The sequence below is a fragment of the Cyprinus carpio genome, chromosome B1 (assembly GCF_018340385.1).
Source record: "Cyprinus carpio isolate SPL01 chromosome B1, ASM1834038v1, whole genome shotgun sequence".
Taxonomy (NCBI): domain Eukaryota; kingdom Metazoa; phylum Chordata; class Actinopteri; order Cypriniformes; family Cyprinidae; genus Cyprinus; species Cyprinus carpio.
In genome coordinates this window covers 18,927,056-18,934,988 of record NC_056597.1, presented here as the reverse complement: position 1 = coordinate 18,934,988, position 7,933 = coordinate 18,927,056, and the positions used below count along the sequence as shown (strand labels likewise).

Genomic DNA, 7,933 nt, shown 5'->3' with positions numbered 1-7,933 from the left:
ATTTCGGATGCGAATAATTGCGATTAATCGTTTCCCAGCACTAAATAATAATATAATATAATATAAATATAATAATATAATATAATATAATATAATATAATATATATAATATAATATAATATAATATAATATAATATGTGTAGAATTGAACTAATATAGCCTACGTTGTAAAACGCCACAACAATTTGTCGGAGTCTCGATCCTCCAGAAACCCCACCTATTTCGCACCCTGGATAAAGTATGAACAGAACAATATGACTAATCTGAAAACCGCCAAATAATGCCACAATAATCTCATTCCCCCACAGTGGGAAATAATAAGAACCTGTCAATCACCCCAACCTTTTTTATTTATTTTTAATCACCCCCACCTCCGCACACACACAACTCGCTGTGTGAATGTGTGTGTGTCTGACAGCATCTGACTGGTTGCTGCTCAGTCCACCGCTTGGTGGTGAGAAGTATAGGGCACTCTGACTCAGAGCGGGATAAACACGGGACGGAAGGTGGAAAAAATACGAACTCTCCATCACGCTTTAGACTCGAATTAATCAGAGCGTGCTCCTCCGGACCAGGAGATTTGTAGCTGCCGCAGTGGCTTGTTCAAGAAGCGGGCATTTGCTGCTTCATGCGTCCGCAGTGCTGGATTTTCTGAAGTAAATAAGATCTACAGACCATCACTCTCTCATCACAACACCTTGACAGGAGGCTTGTCATCTTAAAAGGTAAGGCTTCAAGTTGCATTAAATAAGAGGCGACGAACATTCTCTCTAGTCTGTAGTCAACTCTATGTGTCAATAGCGCAATGGTCTTTCGTATCGATATCCACTTATCGATTACACATCATTGGATTCGGCGCACCGGTCATAGGTAGCTCGTGAGGGTCTGTGTTTCCCTGTTCTGTTGGAAACATTTTGGCTTTCTACCTGTACCAAGGCCGGCTTATACCGAAGGGCATGAGGAAATTAGTATTCAGAGTTGGGCTACTCCTTTGCGACTGCTTCCGATCCAAGTGAGACCAGACCACCGAACCTATCAGTACAGCGCTGTCTCATGCGATACGAATGAGATTTTAAGCAAGCTACAAATGTAGGACACAGACGGAAACGAGTGGAATGAAAAAAAAGTAAAAGCTGTTGTTCAGTAAAGGGGTCGTTCGGACTGGACGCGTTCCTACGTATCAAAACGCCAAAACGAGTGCAACGCAATGGAACGGATCGCAGGTGTTTTGAAGTTAAACTGAATTTTTTTTTATTTTATTTTTTTATTTTTATTTTTACTTAACAACAACGTCTTAAGACGCAGCGCTTATGGCGCAAGGCAATGAGACGCGACGTTACGGCCAAAGATGTTCGTCTGACGCACGTGTCCAAGCCCGGTTGCAAATTATGGGTTGGGGTTTCTAATCGAGGCTTTAACTCTCCTCTCCAGGGCTGTCAATCAAAACAAACAGTTGAGGGGTCTTATAGAGTACATTCAACTGGTTTAATTGAATGTATAAAACATTTAGGGATTTTATTAACGTTATCAAACTTTTCAGACACCAAAATTATCGCAGTTTCACCTGCTCAAAAAATATACATTTGCGAATTGCGTTCGCCTGAGGCAATAACCATAGCAAACAATAGAACTTCGTTTCGTTGACTGCAGGCTATACATTGGCGAAATATAATAGGTACTAAATTATCACTTCACCTCAAGATTAACATATCAAACGTACAGTGTGTATATATATATATTATATATATATATATATATATAATATATATATATATATATATATATATATATATGTATGTATATATATATATATAAACCAGTTAAAACGTGAAAAATAGATTTGGAGGCTATGTCTGTTACCTTGAAACACTGAAGCCCATGAATTAAAAAGGCCATGAAAATAGTTTCATTTGTAGTCCCCAAAACTACATTTATTCGCACATTGTATAATGAGCACACTGCATAAATCAACAATTAAAATAACTCGTATGAACGGTAATGACAGAAGCCATTCCAAGGGTTGAAATCAATATACAGCAAAGCTTTTCAGAACGCTGGACAGAGCTCAGTGTTGCGCGGTGTATCAAGTCTGCTTCATGATTTACTGAATGCGACTGGCTCAAAACTTGCAATGGTATTACGGTTTGTAAAAGCATTACATGATAAAAATATTATTTTATGGCTGACCTGGAGTGTTTTTAAATGAAGGTAAGTGATCACAATCTGAAAACTGCCACTGCCATGGATTCTTAGTCGTTTGGGTGTGTATGTAAAAAAATGAATCGAGACCTTGGAAAGGCACTCTGTTTTGTGATTAATTTTCCAATGGAGTCATTGGAGGCTGAACAACGGAATCCTATTCAGTCTAATTGTAAAGCACTTGTTTTAATGAGATATACAGTTTTGTTAGGCATAGATGAATTAAGAAATTTAATGTATAAATACTTAGGCTACATCCAGATCCCAGCTTCCTTAGATGTCTGGTTGTTCATTTCATGAAGTCATGCTGGCCACTTTAAAAACATACAAAGATTTTGTTGTCTGTGCAGAAACGTCTAGAATTTTGTGACAGATATCTGAGCTACTGTACAAACCAATGTACATCTATCACGGTTGCTAGGATAGCCCTTTTACTTATTTTTGTAATTTGTTCATGTTTATGATTTGTCCAGAAGCAGACAGCTTTATTTAGTATCCAGCATGTTCCAAATATTCATTCAATCCAATGAATTTTAATAAATCAATATAATGGATGGGATGGGATGGAATGCACAGATGTAATGCATAAATTTGGGAACCTCAGAGAGATCAAAGTTTCTGTTTCTAAGTAAAGACTCTCTCTCCCTCATGCACTTTATTGCACTTTTTTGCCCATTCTCATCAGTTTCAGAAGGCTGCCCTACTTGCATTCATGAGAGATGATTTTTGGGAGACGGGCTTAAACTAGTAGCCTGAGTGTCTGACAATACAAATTCTCTTTAATGGCCAGAAGAACAGCAAAATGGAAGGCTTAGTCAGTTTATCTCCCAGACAGTTTGAACTCGCAGCATAATGATGACTAGGTGTGTTTGTATGCAACTTGGCCACTGTAGTCCAAAGCAGACTATTTCTATTTCGGCTGTGTGAAAATAACACAATTTGTCTTAAAGCAATAGTTCGCTCAGAAATGACAATTTGGTCATCATTTACTCACCTTCATGTCATTCCAAACCAAAAACATTTCTTTCTTCAGATGAAAATAAGGTATTTTGAAGAATGACCAAACAGTTTCGATTTCCATTGACGTCCACTGTATTTTTGTTCATACAAGTCAATGGGAACCAAAACTGTTTAGTTACCAACATTCTTCAAAATATCTTATTTTGCATTCTGCTGAAGAAAGAAATTCATACAGGTTTGGAGATGAGTAAATAATGACAACATTTTCATTTTTTGTCATTTTTAAAAATGATAGATAACCCAAACCATTATTTACTCACCCTCAAGTTATTCCAACTAATATAGATTTCTTTTTTCTGGAACACAAAAGAAGATTCAAATTCAAAGAAGGCTGGATTTTAGTCCATTTCATTAACTTTCATTATATGAGGGAAAAATTTAAATCTTCTCAGAGGATGAGTAAATAATGGCAGTTTTCATTTTTCAGGTGAACTGTGCCTTTAAAAAAAGAATCTGGGAGATGGAATTTTTGGAAATTTTGAAAATTTGGAATTGCAAGAGAAGGGGAAATGGACATGGAATTTTCATTAAATAAAAGTTTTAAAAAGTTGATGCCACAGAATACCCCCCCCCCCAAAAAAAGCTACTTTTATAATCTTTTTGTATTCTATCTGTTTTCTTTTCATTTATTATACAATTAACAAAAACAAAAAAGAGCTCTAACACTAGCTTGCTCTATTCTTTTTCTATTCTATCTGTTTTCTTTTTATTTATTATATTATTTAAAAAGCCCTTGCTATGTGTACTGCGTTAAGCTAACGGAGACTTGTTATAGTACTTGTATATCATTGCTCTTTTGTTTATTTTGATTGCTTCATTGTCCTCATTTGTAAGTCGCTTTGCATAAAAGCGTCTGCTAAATGACTAAATGTAAATGTATGTAAATGTAAACATCAAATATATTCTGATTATCTGAGATCTCATATCACGCAGCATTTTTGCATTCAGCGTGGACAGAAAAATTCCCTGTCATTGGAAACTTGTGGCATCACACCTAGTTAAGACACGTCAGGTGGGATGCCATGAAATATCATATCATCTGCCATTAGAAATATTCAGTCTCAACAGTGCCACCTGCAGCATGATTAAACTCATATCCTCTCTAAATGTGATTATTAGAGCATTTAAAAAAGGCAAGGTGGCATGCTATCAGAGTGTAGCGTTGCCATGGTTGCCTTGACTTTGATCGACTTTGTGGTGTGTGACACTGGACGCGTGCTCATTACCAGCTCCGCGCATCAAACGGCACCTTGCGTCTCGATAGGCTCCGAGCTCATAAAAGAGTGTATTCCCCAGCTCGCTGCTGAGCTTGTTAGAGTCACTTTCAAATTGAGATGACAGACGCGCTATGTAATCAAGGAGTTATTGCTCAGCGTCAGCGTGGCCCTCACTTATCATACATACTGATAACAGAAATCAAACCCCTCTCGGCAATCTCCAGGCAACTGGGCATTGACCTCGCCAATTACACTGCAAGGATACCAACTGTTAGGGATGTATTCATGATTACAGGGGTGACATTATGACCTCTTATTTCTCACTACGTATTGGGTCAATATCTCCTGACATTTCCTTGGATTAATGCGCAACAAATCAACACAGAACAGAGGTCTACCACACTCACGCCACACATGCACAGGCCGAGGACGCAAGAATGGGGAAGGCGATTAATACTGTGTCCACCTTTTGAACCTACTTACATAGTCATGAATTATTTTAGACATTTTTATGAATGCAAATTGGCTGTAAGTGAAAAAAAGAATCTTGTTATAATTTAACAGAGACATGACTTGTTAAGCACACTTTGCTTGTCAAAGACAAATTATGTGGCTTTCAAAAAAAAAAAAAAAAGATCAGATTTTTTAAATATAACAGCTTTGTTAAGATCTTGGTCATACAGGAGCATGAAAAGGATGCATAATAAGAAATAAAGAAGAGCAACACAGTCTACTCAAAATGCCAACATCAGATGATTGAATACTTACAATCATTCAAAAACTAGAGCTAAAAATCTCAAGAATTTTAGGATTTGAGTAATAATTTTAGCCAAAAAGCCACTGTTGCATAGTAGGTTCAAAATGTTTCATGTAAAAGCCAAAACACTAAAAAAAAAGTCTAGGCTCGTTGAAAAAACATTACTGTATAGAGACATCCCTGCAAAATGACATTACATTGCTTCTTGCATGTTTTTGCAACAACTTCTGTGTGGAAAAAAGTAAGCACATTCAGCCTGCAATTAAAATTCAATAATAACAGGAATAAAATTTGGTTTTCCAATGTTCCAAGCATGTATGATTTTCTTCTGTGGAACATAAAAAATATATTTTGAAACAGTTTTAGTTACTTTAAACAGACTGTATGTATGAAAAAAAATCTAAAAAAATCTCCTTTTTCTGTTTCACATTAGAGTGATTAAATGATGACTTTTTTTTTTCAGAAAATTGAAAATACTTTAGGAAAGGGTATAATAAAAGTGCATTACAATTATATCACTGTTTATCAATTGTGTTTTTTCTGAGCAAAAAGGACCCCAAACCAAATAAAAAAGCATTGAATGTTTTGCTCAAATAATCCCAAAATATCCCCCATAGCAAGGAAAAAGAAAACAGTTAATATTTCTATTAACCTCTCAAGCCAACATGGAAAACATACATTTTATTTTGTCAAGAGTTCTCTAAAAATAAATAAATGAATATTGTGTGTGCTTTGCAAAAACCAGTGTATTTAGTTGGGTCAGGGTACTGTTGAATGCAAGCAGCTTTTGCTCGAATTATTGTAGTAACATAGTGTCCACCAGCAGGGGCTACCTGCCTAAAGTTCATCAGACAACTCAATCTTGATCGTTTGGGTCAGACGGTTGTGTGTAGTAGTTTTGAAAATGTCACAGCAGACATTTCTGAGTCATCTTATCACCACGCCATTCTCTCACTGATCTTTTGACTGCTTATAAATGTTGGATTAAGAGCAACTCTGCAGGTAGACTATGAGCCATTGATGTGATGCATTACCACCAGGACCATGTGGTTCATGTCAGCTGTGAAGTCAAGGTGAATGAAGTAGATCGCTCCTAAGGTTGTCACACTATTGGATAACAGTCCATTCTCTTCCTTCAACTTGAGGTCCTATCCTCACTCTACACAATGATTGTCTCTCTAACCTCCTACCCTTACAACCGTGGGGGGTCTTTTCAAAGTTCATAACGGATAACATACAGAGAAGCAATGGAGAGTCAGACCCCCAAGTCGTGCCCTTAATCAGAGACAAAGTCAAGTTGGTCAGTTGGACCCCCCAGCGGCTTTTGCAGAAGCTGCTGGTGGGGAATCCAACATGCGCTCAGCTCCGAGTGTCAAGAAGACCCTTTTTTCTGAGATCCTCCTTTAATGATGAAAGTTCCGTGCGTTTAGTGTCAAGCTTAAAGCCGGGGCTTTCCCCCCCCGAATTCCTTCTGTTGCCCGGTTAATACCCGGAACGAGTGCGGGTTCCATCTCTTTGATGAAGGAACTCGGGGTTATACTTCCGCACGTCTACCAAGCCTGTCCACCCCCCTGCCTGCCTTTCCCCCTTCCTCCTTTTTTTTTTAACCGCACGTTGCCTGTGTCCGCACGCACGTTCTTTAACCCAGGAGATCCCGCCATCTGAGTGGATCTAACTGAGGAACTTTCCAGCTCCAGTCTTGGCCAATAAATAAAAGTTTAGTGCAGTTAGCACAGAGCGTGCATAAAATGCAGTGGGGAGCAAAATCTGCGTAAGAGAGAATGGCTCTTATCTTAATCCTGTCATTAGTGGAGATCTATTCTCACCCTTTGGGTTTTTAATAAACCTAGGGCATAGAACCGTCTTTGGCCCGACCCCTGACACCAGACCATCTACCACAAACACATCCCCTCCAGCGCATCCACAATGCCTGCCGCTCCACTGTTTTTAACCGTCCGGAAATTCTGTCATGAATGTTAATTAAAGAAACCGTGTTTTATAGACTTAAAGTGTTTGCCAATGGCCTGCTGCCCACTTTAGTCTTTCCTTAGACTCATTTTTGCATGATTAGAACCTTGCAATTGCATGTGCTGCTGTACTGCGGGTTTGAGGGCTAGAATAGAAATGGCTTGTTTAGTTTTTAGCTACTTTGTCCGGGCAATCTTGTCATTAAAGGGACAGGATTCCACCCAAAAATAAAAATTTGGGCAGCACGTTCCCACTTCCATGCCTGTCCCCCATTTTTTTTTTAGCCTTTATTGTATAAGTCGCTTAGCAAAGTGCATGCTAAATGTAATTAGTTTGCTTGCTATACTATTGCATCATACTACATACTTGCTTACATTTCTGTGCAGAACTCATCTACCAGTTATGCTACAGACATTAATAGTATCTCCAATTGTGTTGGTAAGTAAAAAGGTGCGGTAGCTACCGGTCAGAAAAATCTACTTACATAACCAGAATTTTGGTAGATAATCATAGAGTTGGGGATGGGGCTTAAAGGGGGGGCGAAAGCAGAAAAATCACCTAGCAACCATTCAAGAATCATTGGTAACCTACATAGCAACACCCCTGGGCAAAGACCAAAAAAAAATAAAAGGAACCTAGTTGTCAATGCAAATGTAATGTGAAAATAGCAGCCGTAAATTGGAAAAAGATGAATAAAACAGCATCTAAACAAATAGAGGAAAAAAAAACAAAACAAAATTGTACACAACGTTGTAAAGTTACAGCTTACTGC

At 38.0% G+C, this 7,933-nt stretch overlaps 1 protein-coding gene across 1 annotated transcript in view; it reads left to right on the top strand.

The window, feature by feature from the left end:
* Positions 1-473: 473 nt before the first annotated feature.
* The window catches only part of LOC109078429 (protein ELFN1-like), an 81,143-nt gene continuing 73,683 nt past the window's right edge, over positions 474-7,933 (top strand). Inside the window, exon 1 of the mRNA XM_042716907.1 lies at positions 474-725. The gene's annotated coding sequence lies outside the window, so the exon portion shown is untranslated. The remainder of the gene's footprint in view (positions 726-7,933) is intronic.